The 21,331-nt window shown below is 41.0% G+C and overlaps 1 protein-coding gene across 1 annotated transcript in view; it reads left to right on the forward strand.

Annotated features, from left to right (window-relative positions):
* The window catches only part of LOC138756681 (AT-rich interactive domain-containing protein 3A-like), a 612,036-nt gene that overhangs the window by 218,420 nt on the left and 372,285 nt on the right, over positions 1 to 21,331 (forward strand).

The following is a 21,331-nucleotide window of genomic DNA, read 5'->3' on the forward strand; positions in this document are numbered from 1 at the left end:
GCAGCCGCATTGATCAACAAGGAAATGAAGAAGTTGTATAGATTGGTACTTGATGGCTGATAGAGACTCAGTGTTTGGGTTTCTGTGGATCATAGAACCATACTGTAAAGTGCAGCCACTTTGGCCCACAATTATGGCTGACCTACTTTATGATCAGTCTAACCCTTCCCTCCTTCATAGTTCACAGCCTCCCATTTGTCCACATCCATCCAAAGAGTCCTTTGAATTTCCTTATTGTACAAGTCTCCACCACAGATTAGGCAAGCACCAACAACTTTTCATGAAAAAAAAGACCTCTGACATCTCCCCTAAACTTTACTCACCTTAAACAGATGTCCTCTAGTATTGGCCATTGCTGCCCTGGGGAAAAATAGTGCTGGCTGTCCACTCTAGCTATGTCCCTCATAATCTTGTACACCTCCATTAAGTCATCTCTCATTCTCCATTACTCCAAAGACCTAAACCTGAGCTCACTCAACCTGTCTTTATGTTCTCTAAGCAAGGCAGAATCTTGGTAAATTTGCTCTACACCCTCTCTAAAGCCTCCACATGCTTCCTATAATAAAGCAACTAGAACTGAACTCTACACCCTAAAAGTGGGTCTAACCAAAGTTTCATAGAGCTGCAATTCTCTATGACCCTTAGATCTTGTCAAAGATTTGGCAAAAATCTGCACAGATTACATCTAGTACATTACACAAAGGTGCTGCAGTAACTCAGTAGGTCACATAGCATGCACATGAATTCAAGGGTAACCACCACTCCAGGTCTGAGCCCTTCATCAAAGTATGAGAAAAAAACAGCTGAATAAAAAAGATGGTGGGAAGGAGAGGAGGGTGGAAGGGACAGGGAGAGTATCGGCTAGAGGTAAGAGGTCATAAGTTGATGTAGGTGGGAGGGTAAAAGATAAGAAGAGACTGCCAAGTAATAGGGGAGGGGATAGCTCTCTGAATGGAGAGGGAAGAAAGGGGGAAGAGAGTTGGAGAAAAGGAGACTAAGGGTTAAGGGAAAGAGAGAGAAACAGATGAGGCCTAACAAAAACTGTAGAAGTCGATGTTAAAGCATTCTGGCTGGAGAGTGCCGAGATGGAATATTAGGTGGTGTTCATCCAATTTGCAGGTAACCTCAGATGGGCAGTGCATGAAGCCATGAATAGACATGTTGGTATGGGAATGGGGTGTGAAATTAAAATGGTTGGCCACTGGGAGATTCATGTTATTGCAGTGGACAGAGCAAAGATGCACAATGAAACTATCTGTCAGTGCGTGTCCAGTCTTTCTAATGAAGAGGAGGCCCCAGCAGGAGCACCAGATGCAGTAGACATCCTCTGCAGATTCACAAGTGAATTGTTGCTTCACTTGGAATGAGTGTTTGGGGCCCTGAAACGTGATGAGGGAGGAGGTGTGGGTGTAAGTGTAGCATTTCTTGCAGTCATAGGGTTAGGTACCGAGGGGGTGATTAGTGGGAAGGGATGAGTGGACGAAGGAGTCTGGGAGGGTGCAGTATCTTCGGAGAGTGGAGAGGGGAGGAGAGGAGAAGATGTGTCTGGTGGTGAGATCAAGTTGTAGGTGGTTGAAATTCTGGAGGATAAAATGTTGGATGCGGAGGTTGGTGGGATGGTAGACGAGGGCAAGGGGAATCCTATCCTTGTTGCATTTTGGGGTGAAGGGGACCTTCAGGAAATAGAAGAGATGCAGGTGAGGGCTGAATTGATGGCAGTAGAAAGGATGCCATATTTTTGAAGAAGGAGGAACTGACTTCCTTCATAGTTCTCCCGATCAGCCTCCCCAAATAGCAAATTAAATTCACCTTAATAAATAATTGTTAAATGCCCCTGATTCATCTGTGCCTGACTGGGTGAAAGTTTTATTATCAATGATTTTACAGCACTGAAGTTAAACTAACTGGCCCATAACTTTTAAAAAAATTTATATTGTACTTTTTACATAATAGACCTCTAATCCTTTGACACCACTCATAGTCAGAAAGGATCCAAAAAGTATATTTGAGTCTCCATCATTTCTTTAATTTAAACCTGAGCTATATTTCATCATGCATGAAGATTTATCCATTTTCAAAGATGACATTCCCTTTAATCTTTTTTGTTTACCCTGTTTTATCCCACCTATTACTTCAGAGATGTTTTCCATAAGTGCAATGTCAGCACTGTGTAGGATGTAACAAACTTTATTAAGAATTTTATCCACATACTCCTACTTCGGAAGTTATTTTTATGGTCCTTAATAGGACCTATTTTTTTCATTAATCATCCTTTTGGTCCCCTGCAATGAGCGATGAGTGACACTGTTGAAAGCGGTTAAATACACAGGCCAGAGTGACATTAAACAACCAGATCATGTGGCTTCAAGTTCAATTCCCTGTTTATGCTTATTTGCTGTTTTCAACTATTTTAGCTATGGGACAAGAATGAACTTTGGTTGGTGGGGCAGGTTTGGTTGAATCACTATGTACGAAGGCCCTTCTCTCACCTACAAGTACTTCCACAGTTTACCAACACTGGCTGGAAGGTCAATCACATAAGAGCCATTGGAGAATTAGCGGATTGACTTTGATGTTTATGTTTTCTTTCTTTTCTTTGGCTTGGCTTCGCGGACAAAGATTTATGGAGGGGGTAAAAAAGTCCACGTCAGCTGCAGGCTCGTTTGTGGCTGACCAGTCCGATGCGGGACAGGCAGACACGATTGCAGCGGTTGCAAGGGAAAATTGGTTGGTTGGGGTTGGGTGTTGGGTTTTTCCTCCTTTGCCTTTTGTCAGTGAGGTGGGCTCTGCGGTCTTCTTCAAAGGAGGCTGCTGCCCGCCAAACTGTGAGGCGCCAAGATGCACGGTTTGAGGCGTTATCAGCCCACTGGCGGTGGTCAATGTGGCAGGCACCAAGAGATTTCTTTAGGCAGTCCTTGTACCTTTTCTTTGGTGCACCTCTGTCACGGTGGCCAGTGGAGAGCTCGCCATATAATACGATCTTGGGAAGGCGATGGTCCTCCATTCTGGAGACGTGACCCATCCAGCGCAGCTGGATCTTCAGCAGCGTGGACTCGATGCTGTCGACCTCTGCCATCTCGAGTACCTCGACGTTAGGGGTGTGAGCGCTCCAATGGATGTTGAGGATGGAGCGGAGACAACGCTGGTGGAAGCGTTCTAGGAGCCGTAGGTGGTGCCGGTAGAGGACCCATGATTCGGAGCCGAACAGGAGTGTGGGTATGACAACGGCTCTGTATACGCTTATCTTTGTGAGGTATTTCAGTTGGTTGTTTTTCCAGACTCTTTTGTGTAGTCTTCCAAAGGCGCTATTTGCCTTGGCGAGTCTGTTGTCTATCTCATTGTCGATCCTTGCATCTGATGAAATGGTGCAGCCGAGATAGGTAAACTGGTTGACCGTTTTGAGTTTTGTGTGCCCGATGGAGATGTGGGGGGGCTGGTAGTCATGGTGGGGAGCTGGCTGATGGAGGACCTCAGTTTTCTTCAGGCTGACTTCCAGGCCAAACATTTTGGCAGTTTCCGCAAAGCAGGATGTCAAGCGCTGAAGAGCTGGCTCTGAATGGGCAACTATGTTTATGTACATATTTAAATAATACCATGGAGTCACAGAACTGCACTGATGGAGATGGAGGCCAATCAGCTCATGAAATCAATGCTAACTTCTTGTGAGACAATCCTGTTCCCAAGATTATCATGTTAATGTATTCCAGCATTTTCCCAATGATATGTAAGGCTAGCTAGCCAATAATTTCATGCTTTTTGTTATCCTTCCTTCTTGAACTATTACTCAAGTGGTTTTCTAATTTTCTGGGACCTTTCCAGAATATGTGAATTTTTGAAGATTATCAACAATGAATGGATCAATTATCTCTATAGTCAATTAGTTTGAGAATGCAGGCTATCAGATTCCCGGGGTTTTTCCAAGGTTTAATCTCATGAATTTTCTCATTAACTTTTTCCAAGTTAAAATGATTATTCTATGCTCCACTCTTCCACTTATCCCATGTTTGCGGAGGTTTGGCATGACATCGGAAACCCTGGCAAATTTCTACAGAGATGTTGTGGAAATTGTCTGACTGGCTGCATCACGGTCTGGTATGGGGACACCAATGCCGCTAACAAAAGGTATTGGATGCAGCCCAGGACATCATGGTTAAAACCATCTCCATCATCAAGAACATCTACAGGGAACAGTGCCATCGGAGAGCAGCAGTAATCGGCAAGAATCCACAACACCCTGTACATGCTCTGTTCTCGTTGCTACCATCAGCAAAGAGGTGTAGGTGCCACAAGATTGGCACCACCAGGTTCAGTAAGAACAGCTACGCTGTCACCATCAGACTCCTCAACAACAAACTCAATCAACAAAGGACTCTTCCTTTTGCATTTTATTGCCTTTTCTCACTCTCTCTCTTGCACAGTCAGTTTGTTTACAATTCTTTATTTGCTTACATTTTTTTTCACTGCCAATAAGTGATAATTCTGTCTTGCCTGCTGTAAGGGTTAAACCTTGTGTTTTGAATCTTAGTTAATTTTGTGCCTGTCTCTTTAGAGAACTATTGTTTGTGATGTTACTATAGTGACTATGATGTAATATGTCATAATATCTGCCAAGACTAACGGCTTGTTCATTATTCAACCAGATGTGAAGGAAGCATGAGCACGAGAAATTTTTCTTTGAATTTGTGTATCTGTTTAAATACTTTTGTGTATCTTTTTAGATAGATTTATATCTCTCTATATTTTTAATATCTTCATTATACAGTAAATGCTTTGTTATTCATCATTATGAAAGTCTTAATACGAAGCTATGCAAAATGTTTATCTGTTTTATCAATGAATTAAAACTATATAAAGTAACAGCCACAGAGTTTGACTTGTTAGATTAAAGAGATTGAAATTTGGAATATTGTAGCTCATGCTTTGGAAGATGATACTTTGAAATTAGAATATATTAGAATAAGGAAAATGTCATCGATACTTGCAGGAAAAAGAATCTCAGGGATGTATGTGAAATTTGAAATCTGAATCTGAATTCTTAATCTTTGAGGATGCTTTCAGTGTTTTCTTCTGTCAGATATATAAAATATTTGTTCAAAGTTTTTGCCATTTCTTTGCTTCCCATCTGCAAGGATCCACAATTCCCTGTACGTGCTCTGCTCTCGCTGCTACCATCAGCAAAGAGGTATAGGTGCTGCAAGATTGTCACCACCAGGTTCAGTAACAGCTGCTCCCCCTCCACCATCAGACTCCTCAACAATAAACTCAATCAGGGGCTCATTTTAGTACTCTTTATTCTTCCTTTCTATTTATCTCTTTCCACACAGGGTTAATTTATATATGCTATTGTAGTTGGTGTATCTTCTGCAGCTGTCTGGTTGCAACAAGTAAGAATTTCAGTGCATATGTATATTATACTTATATGTATGACCATAAATTCATGATCATTATCGTTTTTGCATTTTCATTTTTAAGAGACCCGAACAGCTCTCTTAATTATTTTATTTATAGACTCTCCTTGAATAGTGTTACAACCTTGTGCTCAATGCAAGCAAAACCAAGGAGATTATTGTGGACTTCAGGAGGAGGTCAGGGGAACATGACCCAGTCCTCATCGAGGGCTCAGTAGTGGTGAGGGTCAAGAACTTCAAATTCCTGGTGTCAACACCTCCGAGGATCTGTCCTGGAGCCTCCACGTTGATGCAATCACAAAGATGGCTTGCCAGCGGATATATCTTGTGAGGTGTCTGAGGAGATTCGATAGGTCACCAAAGACTCTCGTAAACTTCTTTAGGTGTACCATGGAGAGCATTCTGGCTGTTTGCATCACTGCCTGGTATGGTGGCGCCAACTCTCAGGACAAGAACAAATTCGAGAGGGTTTGTTAACTCGGGCTGTGACGTCCCGGGCACCAGAGCTCACTCCATCGAGGACATCCGCATGAGGCGGTGTCTTAAAAAAGCAGCCTCTATCCTCAAAGACCCCCACCACCCAGGCCATGCCCTCTTCACTCTGCTACCATTGGGGAAAAAATGGTTCAAGAACCTAAAAGACAAGCTCTCAGCGGCACAAGGTCAGCTTCTTCCCCGCTGCCATCAGATTCCTGAATAATCATTGAACCAAAGACACGGCCTTTGTTGATATTGCTTGTCCCTATGATGCTGCCCAACACAAACACTGAATTTCACGACTTGTTCTGATTCCTGTTTTTATTTTTCTTGCTGTTCAATTTTATTATCTTTTATTCATCCTTTGATAGTTTCCAAACTTTTCCCAATCTATTTGCCTGCTAATAATCTTTATATTTGCGTTCAATTTGATACCTAAATTTTTTTGTAGCCAGATATAGATCCTTCTTATCACAGATGTATTCCTCAATAGAATTTGTTCAGTATTAAGTGTCCCTTTAAACATCTGTCACTTCTTATCTACCATATTTGCCTTAAATCTATTTTCCTGAGCTCACTTTAGTCAACTTTTTTTTTCCTTTATTACATGACAAACTTGAACGCTAACAAACGTTGGGCTTTAAGTAGCCACTTTGAGAAAGCTACTGTTAAAATAACTCAAGTAAGAAGGAAAACCTCCCATCCACACTTTAGTCAACTTCATACCTTTCTAATTGCATTTATCTTAAGATCAGAATTGTTCTTCGAATAAGATGTTTCTCAATCAATCCCCCTTTGTGTCTCTTCTCCAGAATTTTAAATCCATGCTTGCTTGTTGGTGAACATCAGCAAAAGGAGGCTGACTCATTTAACCCTATCCAGGCCAGTCATGATTTTATACCCCTCTGTCAAACTACATCTCAACCTTCTGTGCTGCAAGGTGAACATCAGATTAATGCTGCAGTTGAAATCTCTCCTCCCTGGAGAGCCAATGCAGAGGGGAGTGGAAGAAGTCAATTTATTGTCCACTAATCAGTAGCTCCAGCTGGAAGTTACCTCTATGCATCAGACAGGCAAGGATAGTTTAACATGGCTGTTATACAACTAAAAGTTGGTCACAGGTTACTGCCAAGACATAATGTATTGAGAATGATGACATGGATGAGATAGTTGGAGGTCATCTTCTGTCCAAGGAGATGTGCAGGCTTGCAGGAGAAATGTACCTTCACAAGAAGAGACAAGAAAAAAAAGCAGCAAAAATAAACGACAATAAAAGGAGCTTTTGGTTTTGCCTTGAATTAATTAATTAGGTGATTAATTTTGTGAATACTCCGTACATAATTTAAAAGGATACTGAAAATAAAATTAAGCATTGCAGATTTTCAAAATATAAAATGAAAACAGAAATATTTGAAACACCCAGGAAATTAGGCAGTATTAGTAAAGAGAACAGTTGGTTTCAGCTCCAAGACCCTTCATCAGTACTTGCATTTGAAATGTAAGGCCCTTTGTAAATCCGCATATTCTTCCCACCCCTCCCCCCCATGCGGCTAAGGAAGTACTCGCCTGAATGCTCCGAAAGTATCTCCGAGGCGCCGACACCAACCCTCCTCTGGGAGGGATAATCGGCGGAGAGCCGAGCTCCCCTGACACATCTGAGTGCAACCAGGCTGTAAGCGGCTGCTTAGGGGCAGGGTGATGAAGTCTCAGTGACGTCATTAGGATGAGACGCATTAGCGCAAATTTTGAAACACCCGACGGTGTGCACGCAGGGCATTGCAGGTAATGGCCTTACCGAGGATTCGGCGTATCTCAGCCTGAACACTGACACAGGCTGATAACATCATAAGTATTTCCCTTGCCTGCTCCGGGTCCTCCATAATTCTGTGCTCTTCTGCTTCGATGCGCTTTAATTGACGTCACGTCTCAGGTTGAACAGGCCCTTTCAGATGGACCAGGCAATGCTGCAAGCAGCCTTTTAGGGGTGTCACCTGAAAGGTGAGTCTGCAGGTTAAGCTCCGCTCTTGACGCCACCCTCAAGACTGGGAGCGCACATGAAGGGGCCTGTAGCTTGCTTCACTTCTCACAGATGCTGCCAAATATGTTGAGTGTTTCCACATTTTCTATTTTTTTTTATGATAATATAAAAATGATCATTTAATTCAATATTGATGTAAAACATGCATTGTTCTTGGAGTTCTTGGTATTTCTTTTCCATATGCTTGAATGGAAATGCAATTGTCTTTCAACATTGAGAATTACCAATAAAGATATTCCAATACTCGAATTCCTGTAGTCACAGGCAATTTAACAAGACCTAAGGCACAGAAACCTCTTTTGGCTGAGAAACCACAGTGGCTTTTGATGTGAGTTTGAAGAAGCCACCCACCCTGATGCAGCCAAAGTTCACAACCAAAGGATACTTACAGCATTTTATCATCCATTTGTATTTTGCTGCTAATTAAAAGAAAAGCTGCATTATCACAGGCAGGAATGCTGTTAATTTTATCTCAACTTCTTCCGTGTTGAGCTGAAACTATTATTGTACACTTTTCGCAATCTGATGTTTGCAAACTTGTCTATATTTTTAAACTATTCTAATTCAGTAAGTCTTACACTGAATTTTCAACCTGGGAATTAAAAAAAAATTGAGGTTTAGTGTTTCCTACCTTATAATGCTATCTATATGTACTGTGCTTTGGGGGACTTATTTTAGATGCTTACTATAAACTTTTTTTTGTACCAAGGATATTCTTATAGCTTCAGCTTGTATCAGAGGATACTGTTGCACTATTTACTGTATCTTTTCCATGAATAATGCAACAAAACCAAGACTTCACTTGTTTGATTAAGAAAAAATGGCCTTGTCATGAGGAAAAGGCCAGTTAATGGGTTAGCGATTACACATGATTCAGTGAGTTTGAAGCAAAGTTTTCTATCTGAGATTGTTCCAGACCAATGAGCTCCTGAATACTAATGAAAGCGGGTTATGCAAATTCACTGGTTTGTCTACACTAACAAGTGCATGGCAGGTAAAATCATGGAACTGGAACACGGAAATACGGTAGCCGCAACGTATTTCTGCGGAACCAAGGATTATGAGCTGCACGTTGAATAAAGGAAAGGGAAAATATATGTTTGAACACACATGATAATACATTGTATATTCACATAAATTGTTATGAACTCAATCTGATATTTCTATTAATTTAATCAAAATTCCTTCTCAATCATTTAACTTTATATGTCAGGTTGGTTTTGCAATTTATTTGTATTGACCTTTAACAAATGGAGTTGAATTCTTGTGTTCCATCACGGATGCTACATGACAACTCTTTACCAGGGAACCAGTTGCTTAGTGAAATTATTTTTATTTTTTCTATTTTTATCAATTGAAACTGCTAAGTCACATTAACCCAAATTTAGCAAATCTAGAGAAGAAATGTGCTTTTTAAACTAATTTATTTTGGGATGCTTTGGGGTGAAGTGCATGGGAACTCAAACATGTTCCACCACACTGTGATGGGATGCAGCTTTGTGCTTTTTGCCGATTTTACATTGTTTTCAATGAGCTGTTTTCCCCAGCAGAACGTGATATGTGGTTCTTAGATAGCCAACAGCAACTTTAGAACAAACTTGTGACATTAGCTTGGAGTTAGAATGAATTCACAATGTTTGATACATTGATTTCTATTTTCGTAATTTTTCTGATTATCATCTAGAATACCAATGAAATTTAATTTTACAATTGTCAGATTGTATGGACTAAAATGACCCTCCACGTGCAAATTTAGCGAAATGCAGACTGGATACAACAAACGATAAAGTGTGAAATAGCAAGATCATGCAAGAGGCTGAGGCCGTCAGGAAGAATAATTTTAAAAATCTCAGCACTCTGCTAAGAGAAATATATGAAAATTTAAAGGTGAGTTTTGTCCTTCAGATTATACTCTTGAAGAGCAAACGATAATGTACTGCAGCAAAGGCAAGAAGGGTGGAAGAAAAATCCTTGCCTTTGGTGTTCAATTTTTATCATTCCAGATTTTACTTCAGTCAAGTTATGTACCTTGAATTCTATTCCTTCTTTCAGATGTTCCTACAATTATAAATTATTTTTCTCTTTCTTGTATTTTCAGTTTATTTTCTTCCTTTCCAGAGGGCCTGAACTCATAGCACATTATTTTCTTTCAAACATCTCATTGCTCAGGTGGCTATTTGGATGAGCTCCAACCACAAGTATTCAGTATGTTCAGTCACTACAACCCACTCCTGAATCTAGTCCATCTTTTCTTCATGATTGTGTCAAACTCCTGGAATTCTTGACCCAATAGAATTGAGAAAGCACATTCCCCATGCCGATGCAAGATTCCTTTATTGTCAAATACTAATGGACAAAATATAATAATACACAAAATTTATCAACTTTGCTGCAAAGGACAACAAAGATGTACCACCAGCATTGCTTAGTGGCCCTTCTCAACAAGAGAAAGAGAATCAAAAGAGATTTCCTTCAGAATACTGTGTCCGTGGATTCGACTCCAGTGCTCCTGCAACCTCTGCAGCCGCACCGTCTCCTGTCCAATCCATTGGTGAACATAAATTTCCACATGCGAAACTCTAACCCTGTTAGGAAGCTCCTTTGGGAGCCCCCCTTGTTCTAGGCACTCTTTCAAATCCCAGACCTGATACTTGGTTCCCGCCAGCCAACGCCCCTTTCTACTCTGCTACTGTGGTCCTTTTCCTTGTAGGGTCATCTGCTTCACAAGGGGCGTTCTCCTGCTCTGGTGTCCTGCGCCAGTCTGCAGATTCCCCTGGAGCCCACTATCCCTCGTGGCATCTCCATCTTGGGCATGGACCACTGTGATTTTCGAGATACTTAAAACAAACACTGTGGGCCCCTTTAATAAGCTGTTTAAAGCCTATACGGAAACATTGACATAATGACCGGGCAGTAGGACCCCATGGAGGATGGCTGTGTGTCTGCTCTCTGCTCTCCCAGATCCATACCAAAAGCAGCACCATTGCATTCACCTTCAGAATGGTGGACCATCTGGAGCCGGATAATAAAGTAGATTTGCTACATATGGCCCATGCCACGAGAATGAATAAATGCTATGTTCCCACACACATCCTTTCCAGTCATTTCACTGAATCCTGAATTGTTGGAGGCAACTTAACTAATCTTGTTTTGAATTCTTCAGGTGAAGGGCACTCTAGCCAGTTATAGTATTTCCACATTAAAAACAAGCATTGCTGTGGGGTCAGTGTCCACAATTTGTGACCTTCCCTCATCTGAGTAGCTTGGAGTGGGATTAACAGCCATGACATCAGAAACAGTGGAAACTTGCTATTTTTTTCCTGAAAAAATGCTATAAATTACTTGATTATCAACATGATCATTGAAAAAAAACTATTTAATAATTAGCTTTTAATTACCAGGGCTATTTGACTGGTAATGATGCTCTTCCTGCCTCCCACTTGGTTGCCACCAACCCAGTTGCTCCACCCATCATGGAGCCCAATACCCTGGTCTTCAGGAAAGACTTTAGGAAATAGGGTCAGACCACACATGAGATGCTTCAATTTTCTTGTAACTGTGTCCACACTGAAAACAGCAGCTGTGTTTTGCTTAAGAAGGAAATAATATAATTTTGAAAAATTTGGGTAAGATGCCAGTGTTCCATAATAAATGTTTAATTCAAGTTATCTGCGTACTAAATGTCACTTTTCAAAAATGCATTCAAGATTCAAGATTATTTAATTGTCATGTAATAAAGCAGAAAATGTGATATTACATTAAATATTCTTTAGTCTACTGTAAGGCAGTCAAAGATATGCTATCAACAAATATTGGCCAGTGTCCCTAACAGCCAGAGAAAGAGAAGCAAAAGAGAAACCCCCAGGGTCACTGAATCACTGAACCATCAGCAACCTGAGCTCCAGATACACACCTTTGACATGATCAAGAAGTCTCCAACACCCTCTCACATCCCCGGTTCTGATTCCTGGTACCCCTTCAGCCAGTCTCGGGTCAGTCTCCAGCAGTTTGCAGCCTGGAGTGAGTCCTTTGACTGCAGTTGTCAGCAGCTTATATCCTACATGGGTACCTTGCCTCGAGTCACCCACAGCCCCTTTCTGTTCTGTATATTAGCTATATTTACACTATTGTAACAAGCCAATGCAATAATGAAAACTTTTTATGCAGTACTTCTCACAATTGATGTCCAAATAGTGAAGTTTGACAGCAATGAAACATTGGAAGAGGAGTAGTGAATTGCTGAGATGTATTATCATAATGACTGGGTGATCGCATAATGTTGGTGCATGACAGATATTGGTCAGCACACTGGCAAGGGCTTCCTCTATCATTTACAGGCTTATGCTGTGATTAATTATGGAAGTTTGGTCTTGAATTTAGTGTCTTATCTAGAGTAGCTTCATGGTACCCATGTAGCACCATTGGTCAAACAGTTTTGACCATTGCTAGATGTTGAAAACTTGATATCACAGATCAACGAGTAGTCCTTTCTAATCATGTGATACCACAAACAAAATATAAACTGTTGAAAACAACATTTGAAACCAGTTTTGACTTCCAAAATAACTCTTCCTTTGTGTTTTGTTTTCATTAAAGTTTGGACATTGACACTTTAGTTTCTTATCTCCCACAATCAATGCCAAATAATATGCTCTTCTCTTGTACAGGATTTAATACCAAAAAAAGTAATGTAACTTGAAATTGCCACTTGTTAAGTTAATAATGAGCTAGGAAGATGGACTTATCATTATCCATCAGAGTAAAATCAAACAATGGCATTTCTCAATACGTGGCTATAAACACAAATGTCCTCTTGAGCTTATTCAGCTCACAACATTCATCAAAAAGGATTGCCTCCGTGTTATCTTTATCCTTCAATTTTAATAGAGATAATGATTTATTTTAAAAAGTTAATGAGCATAACCTTCTAAACACAGCTGTCTCTTGGCTAAATTGAGAGCTGCAGGAGACAGGAACTATTTGACATACACCAATAAAGTGGGAAACAAGCTGTAACTATACATTATTGATGGCAAAGCGACATAAAGAAATTGCTTTTGATTGTTATGTATAATTCATGACAGCACATGCCAATTTTTCTCCTTCCCACTGCATTTTCTTTGATAAAAGATGTTCCCATTCAGGACCATTATCCCAGCTCTCCACTACATCATCGACTATCTGGATAAAAATAACATAATTATATTTTAATGAGCTAATACTCTCATATGAATTTAATGTTTTCAGATGGCAGTCTGTCAGGTTATCTCAAACCTCTGGTTAGTTAGCTCGGAAGACTGCTTTTATAGAAGAGTGACACCAAAGCTCATTTAAAATGTTGTAACTGGGACATATCATGAGAACTCTGTGCATATGTGACATCTCTGCATTCCAACTTCAGGGGCAGGGAGGCATTTATAAAAAAAACCTGTTTTATTAAAGAGAATGATATACACCTGGGAGTGATTACTAGGCAGGAATCTAATTGAAGGTTTGAATGGTTTCTATAGCAAATAGCAGATACCTGGGGGTGATTATTGGGCAGGAAGACTTCAGCTGACACACAGCAAATTATGCATAGCTAAGAGTGACTGCTCGTCAGGAATCTAATAAAAGGCTTCATATAACACCATAAACCAGTGACATCTGAAGAATTCTCCACTGTTTGTTGTACCATCTTCAGATTAACACCTTAGAATCACTCCCTACTAATTCGTACCCTATGACAGTTTTGACTTGATGGGGAGGGGTTAGTGGTGTTTATTTGATTTTCTGTGGCAGCAGCGACATGGAAACAGATCAGATTTGTTCTCCGTTTCTCTAACAGATGTCAATAGTAACAGAAAATGTAATCAATGACTGCAAAATCATTACAGGGCTTTATTGAGAAATGATCTGCAGTCGGTTAACAGCATGATGCATGTCTAGTGTGTGTAAGAGGCCACTAGAGTTGCATTTTTTCTTAAATAACTTGTCATGAATTGAAAATCATACAATATGCTGTAAAAATATAAATACATCAGTTCTATAATCCTTCAGACATTTCAGTGTATTTGGGCTTTAGTAGCATTTAACATTGAAATAGATTTGTCAGGAAAACAAACTGGCACAGAACATTAGTTACAACAAAAGAAATCCTGATAAACAGATACTAGTGTCAAGAACTGGGGGTCTCTATGGAGAAACACAACAAAAGTGCAGGTGCAAGAATCTTGAGTAAAGAATGGGAAACTGGAACCGCAGCATCAATGGGTAGAAATGGTCGGTCACAAGGGTGGCACAGTGAGCATAGCAGTTAATGCAATACTGTAACTGCCAGCGATTGGGTTCGAATCCAACACTGTCTATAAAGATTTTCTTCCAGCTGCTCCAATTTCCTCCCACCATTCAAAACATACTGGGGATGTGGGTAAATTGGGTGTCACGGACTTGTGGGCCGAAAGGGTCTGTTACCGTGCTTTAGATCTAAGTTGAAAAAAAAAATTGCCTCTTCCTATTTTAATCTCGATAAAGGGTCCTGACCCAAAATGTTGACTGACCATTGGTACCCATGGATGTTGCCTGACCTGCTGAATCCCACCAGCTTCTCATTGTTTGCTGGTGCTTTCCATTTGTCAGGCCTTAATGTTTTCTTCCATTGTTTTTTTACTGAGTTTATTTCAATATACACCTGTTTTACCGACCCTTTTCTCCACCCGACAACTGTTGGCCTCTCCTGAAGTGCCAACACAGGCTTGGAATACCTGCCTTGGCTGTTGCTCTCTTCTCTGGCTGAAGCTGATGAACTAGCTATGGTAGCCTGTTGCAGTGATGATGACAGGCCTGGTTTTGCAGCCAAACTATCTTAGCATCCCTCCGCTGGATCCTTCCACCCGGTTCTAATGTCGGCAGTTCTGTACAGCCTTCAAAGGCCTGTTAAAGGAGCAGAGCTGATGGTGTTGATTTGAAAATCCTGCAACTACATGGTCTGTGCCAAGATGTTGGCACCTGTGCTGGGCAGGATACCACTAGGGGTGCAGACTCTGGGAGAGCAGTGGGACACCAGAAACAACAAGAAGATCCCCCAACTGGAAAGAAGAAGCAGAGGGGATGACCTTTCAGGATGGTGGCCACAGCAGTAGGCCAGCAAGGGGCTCAATGGCTGAAGGACCCACACAGGCCACAGGCAGCTGTGGACAAAGGACTAAGGTAGGCTGTGGGCTGCTGGAGACTGGCTCACAGAAACCAGGTATCAGTATCAGATTTGAGAGGTTGCCGAGGGCAAGAAGGGCTCCCAAAAGGCCTCAGACACAGTGGCCTACCTGATTGTATCAAAAGTTGCCTATGATTTTTAACTGGAGTCTGTGCGGCTGCAGAGGCTGGAGGTGAATCCACCGACATTCAGTGACTCTAAAGCAGTGGCTCTCAACCTTTTTCTTTCCACTCACATACCACTTTGTGTAATCCCTATGCCATTGGTGCTCTGTGATTAGTAAGGGATTGGTTAAGGTGGGATGTGAGTGGGAAGGGAAGGTTGAGAATCACTGCTCTAGATGCAATTGTTACTGAAATATTTTGCTTGAGAGAAATTGTCTTTGTCCCATTTCCTTTGGAGTTCTGAAACCGTGCACATAACAAGTCAATTAGGCACGATTAAAATTGTGGTTTTCAAACTTTGTCTTCCTACCCACATACCACCTTTTTTTAAAAAAAAACTTTAGTTTTAATCAATACATGCAAAATACAATGTAATACATATTTTATCCCATAATACCCCCCTCCACATACCACTTTAAGTAATCCCTTACTAATCACAGAGCACCTTCAGCATAGGGATTACTTAAAATGGGATGTGAGTGGAAAGAAAAAGGTTGAGAACCACTGCCTAAAGAGACTCTCTTTTGCTTCATTTTCTCTTATTGTTGGAGGTAATGGGCAATGCTCATAGTAAATCTTTGTGGCAGACCAAAGTTGAGGTATGTCGTGTATATTATATTTTTAATGTATTATTACATGACAGTGAAAAGGGAACTTTGAACCTTGTATAGAGAGAATGTTCAGCAAGCAGTCCTGGTGATCAACCTGTACATAGTATAGCAGTTAAAAACACAGTACCGAGTGCAGTCACAGAGAAAGATCAGTTCATGCCGAGCCAAGGCAACGATATTTTACCAGTATGACATTTGATGTTGGCAGGAAAGAAACTGCTATTCCTTCTGGTAGTGTGTGAATCTTCTTCCTGACAGGAGGAAGGGGTGGGATGTGATCAGGGTGGGATTTTATTTTACTATTTGGCAGCGAGAAATGTAAATAAATTAAGTGATCAGAGTGGAGGGAGGTTTATGTTATGATCCGAGCTGCATTTACAACTCTCTGAAGTTTCTTGCGGACTTGGGTGAAGCAGTTCCTGTATAACACAAAAATGATACATCCTAACAGGATACTTCCTGTGGTTGGTGTCGTGGGTGATGTGCCAAATTTCCTGAGGCTGCTGAGGAAGTAGAGGTGCTGAAGTGCTATCTTGGCCATCATGTCGAAGAGAGTTGTTGGAGATGTTTACTTCCAAGAACTTAAAGCTGTCTAAATATCTACCTGAGCGCCTTTGATGTGGACTAGGGACTGAGCTCTGCCCCTCTTCTGGATGTCTATGACATACCATAGTCTTGCTGATATTGAAGGAAAGGATATCCTGGCACAAACTACTAGATCTTCTATCTCCCTTCTATAATCTGACTCAGTAGTATATACAGGGAATGTCTTGGTGAATGAGAACACAGCCTTACATGGCCCCAGTGTTGAGGATGATCACAGAGGAGGTGCTGTCACCGATCCTCACCGATTGGGGCCTGCAGGTCAGGAAGTCATAGATCAAATTACAGAGGACTGTGCTTAGGCCAAGGTCATGGAATTTGGGGATGAGTTTATTAGCACTGTTGTGTTGAATGCAGAGCTGTAGACAATGAGTAGTTGTCAGACTAGGTGACTTTGTTGGTTCAGATGTTCCAGGAATGAGTGTGAGCCAGGGTCATGACATCTGTCTTGGATCTTTTACAGCAGTATGCAAATTAGACTGGGTCGAGGTTGGCTGGGAATCTGGAGTTAAAATGCGCTACGACCAACCTTTCAAAGCACTTCATGATGACGGATGTCAGAGCCACCAGCCAGTAGTTATATAGGCCCATTTTTGAGATCTCCTTCAGCACTGGGATGATGGTGCCCTTCTTGTAGTAGATAGATCCTCCTGCCTATAGCAGGGAGATGCTGAAGGTGTCTGTGCAGGGTCGATGAACAAGTCCTGGAACACCGCCTGCGCCAGCTGCTTTCCACTGGTTCACTCCACAGCAGGTCGATCTGACATCTGTGATGCTGACTATGGATGCCTGAGGCTCACATGGTGTGTGCAGCTAGTTCACTGGCCTCCTGTTTGAAGCAAGCATAAAATGCATTGAGGGAGGGGTGTATTGTTGCATGCTATTCTGACCACCATGGTAATGTTTCGCTTCTGCAAGCAGCTGGTGTCCAGGAAATTTGTCTGAGACTTGTCTTGATGTTTCAAATGGCCTTGCAGAGTTCCTACCTGGATATCTTGTATAGGGCTTGGCCTCCTTATGTGAATTCCTCACAACTGGCCCTCAGTTCAGCCATAGTTTCCAGTTGTGGAGCACACAGATTGTTCTCTTTGGCATATGGACCTCCACACTATTGCTGATGAAGTCAACAACATTTGTGGTGTATTCATCAAGGTTGTTAAGTGGATCCTTGAATTTGGGCCAGTCCATTGACTCAAAGCAGTCACATAGAATGTTTCCCCAGTCCAGCAATGTAGGACTTCTACCACCAGGTCTTCATGACTTAGATTTTGTATGTAAGAGATGTGTCTCAATATTATCACTTTAAATCCAGCAGTAAGCATCACATTTCTTTACACAGTGTTGCAGAGACACACAAAAAATGGGCCCTTCTATCCACCATGTCTTTGCTGACCTTTTGCCCATCTTTGTGAATCACATTTGCCCATATTAAGCTCATGCCTTTCTATGTTTTGCCTATTTACATGTCTGTTCAAAAGTCTCTTAAACAAATTATGATTTCACCATCCCCTCAGATCCTTTTTAAAACTTTCTTTCACCTCAACCCTATACCCTATTGTTTCTAATACCTCAGACATGGGAACTCCCAGATCTACACCTCTCATAATCTTATTTAGTTCAATCAGATCACACCAGGAAAAAGAAGCCCACTTTATACAACCTCACCCCTTAATTGAAGTCCTCCAATCCAGGAAATATCCTGGTGAATCTCCTTTGTCCCTCTCTCCACTGCAATCACATCCTCAATGTCTTATCCTTAATGCTCATTCATTTGCCTGGGTGAAGCTTGTGCAAGGTGCTGCAAGCTTGCTCAGGGGTTCCAGGCAGAGGCCTGAGTATTTTTCAAGCCTGGCCCCTACAATATTCTGCTGGTAAGTTATTCTCGTATTTATGGGAAGCTTATTAGTTGCAAATTGGTTGGACATAAACGTTTCTATTGGCTAGGCTGTTCACTTCTTAGTTCACATGGAAAGTGAGCAGATATTTATTATCATATGACTCCTGTCAAAAAAACTTGCAAGTGCTTGGGCAGGTATTTGTGATTGGTGAGATGAAGGAGGCAAGCTTATTTGGAGACCACAGTTGTTCCATTATCATTTTGACCATCCTGGCTGCTTTTCTACCCTACGGAAATTACAAGGCCGTGATGCGAGAAACCTGTGGCAAGGTAATACATCAGTACGAACATGTACATCAGTACAAGCATGCCATCACCAACCGTTTCATGGTGTAATGACTGCTGAGTTCCAAGAGCTACAAGGTAATTTCTCAAAATTAAAGCAGGGTCACTGCCTACGGTTACTGTGAGTTCCAACACTGTTGCAGCTGCAACAAGTTCAACTCACACCTCACCATTAACAATCCGCTTGTACTGTCCTCTGATGCCTGGACTGAAAACATCAGTTAGATAAAAATATATAATCACACGATCACAATTCTGAACCAAATGCGGGGTCTCACACCTACACAACGGCTTCATTGCTCCCGATGGTACTTTGAATGCTGCGATCGAAACAGGACATTAATTAAAATTCAGCAGTCAATGTACGGAAAGCATAAAATGTTATGCTCGGCAGTAACTAGACAGTACATGAACGGTGTTAAATTTAGATTAACACATAGGATTTAAATTTAGCTGAAAATTTCTATATTAGAGATATTAAAGTGGCAGAGTCCCTTTAAAAATCTTATTCTATTTGCATGATCTTATTACTGGTTATTTGAATGTGGGATTGACTGCGACATGGAGGTTGCTTGGGGCTAATAGTACATGCTAGCTGCAATTTGCATTAAATATTGATTGTATTAGCTGTCAGGAAGCTAATGCCCTGCAGTCCCTGATATTTGGTGAACAGTCTTGACCGTTTAGTCCATCAGGGCTCATTAGAGGATGGAAAGACTGAAGCATTGAGCTGATCGATAGGTGTCTTTTGGGCTTTAGGAAGATTGGGTCATGGAAAAAAATCAATTTTCTTTTTATTGATTTGAAAGATACATACCATCAAATGGAAGAATTAATCATCAGTTTAGCTGATGCTAAAATCGAGGATAAACAGGTTCTTCATCAATAGGCATCATAGATTTATTGTTTACATCTAAATTTCTTCTTAATGTAGTGAAAGGAGGGATTAATTCATTGTGATTTACATAGGTAGTTATTTATTTGTCTAACTGTTTTGTTACACGTGACCTGCTTGACCAGGTGTGTTTTTTTTCTTTCCAATCTCTCATCTGGGTTGAAACCTCTTTCACCCAAAGGATTTTCTCATATATAACCAATTTTTTGGTCTGAGCCCTTCGTCAAGGTATTAGGAAGGGCTCAGGCTCGAAATGTTCATTATATATCTTTTCCTCCGATGCAGGACCTGCTAAGTTTTTCCAGCACTTTTATGTAAGTAAAACACACACAATGCTGGAGTTGCAAAGGCCAAACTGCGAGACCTGGAATGCTGAGTCTCTCCAGCATTGTGTGTTTTTACTTCAACCATGGAGTTCATAACATTTTTTTCTACCTAATCCTTAAAGATCTGCAGGTATTAATTTGTACTATGAATGAATCAACTGTGAATACTTATTTCTTTCTTTTTCTTTCTTTTTTAAAAATCTTTGTGCATGCTTCCTTGTGCATTCAGTCTGCATAAGTGCGCTTCATGTAAGTGGGAAGTTGCAGCAAGTAAAACTTATATTCCATCTGTATATTGTACTTATGGAAATGACAATAAACTCATTCACTCATTCATTTATTCATTCAATATGAAAAGCTGAAGTTAGGAGTGACTTTGTCTTCTGAAATGCAAGATGTGAATCATTGCACGTTATCATTGTCTTAACACGAATAAAAGCTGATGATGCACACTTTTTGCAGGTGGAAAAACCAACTTTGTAACTGGTAACAAATGCTGAGACTTCAGCCTGACTTACTCATCTGGGACAAGGGAGTTTCTTAGTGTCACTTCAGCCATAGATGCAGAATGTAGTGGCTGCATTCCAAAACCCAATTGCCATTATTCCTTCTTCCAACATTTGGACAGCATCCTGAATGCAGTGTGGAAAGATAATATTTGTGTGGCCATTCTTTGCACAGACCCTTTCCATTTTCAGTAGCCACTGAAGACCTGTGTTATAGATAGTAGAGAGCCAACTCATTCTCCGGTTTCACTACACTGAGTTAACTTGAGCAAGGCCTAATGCTGCTCGATGAAAACTTTGTACCCTTTACCTTGAACCAGCATTGTATTGATAAATTATAAAGTCACTAGCTTGTTATTTGTGTAATGTAGTGAGCAGATTATCTGTGGAAGTGCCTTGAGAAGGCACAGTGGCTTGAATTCTTCATGCAGAAGAATGAGAAGAGTTGTATCTTTTGCTGTTGTTTACCTACCTGTGATCATGCAGCTGATTGTTCAAAGCCAATCACAACTTCTCTTGTGGCACAAGTCAGGGCTGTCTCTGATATTTTCTGTATGTGGGTGGCAGTCTGCAAATGTGAGTCTAGACCTAGACAAAAGATCTCCGTTCTCATTGTACTCAGGTGGTATGCCTTCACGAGCTCACTCAAATCATACTGTGAAATGAGTTATCCAAAGGGAAAACCAGCCCAGCATGTTGTAAGGTGCTTTCTAAATGACAGCAGCTAGCTACTTAAGACTGCAAAAGAAATCATTAGGCCTTGCTGCTGCTTAAGTTAACTCAGTACAGTGAAGCTGGCACTTTACTGATCTTTTGGTGTTAAATTATTTCTTGTTTTCTCATGTCCTTAAATAAACCTTTTCTAACAGAGCCATCACTCAGAGGATTGCAATAGTCATACATCCTGCAAGATAGTTTCTACATCCATA

This window comes from Narcine bancroftii, chromosome 3 (assembly GCF_036971445.1).
Source record: "Narcine bancroftii isolate sNarBan1 chromosome 3, sNarBan1.hap1, whole genome shotgun sequence".
Taxonomy (NCBI): Eukaryota; Metazoa; Chordata; class Chondrichthyes; order Torpediniformes; family Narcinidae; genus Narcine; species Narcine bancroftii.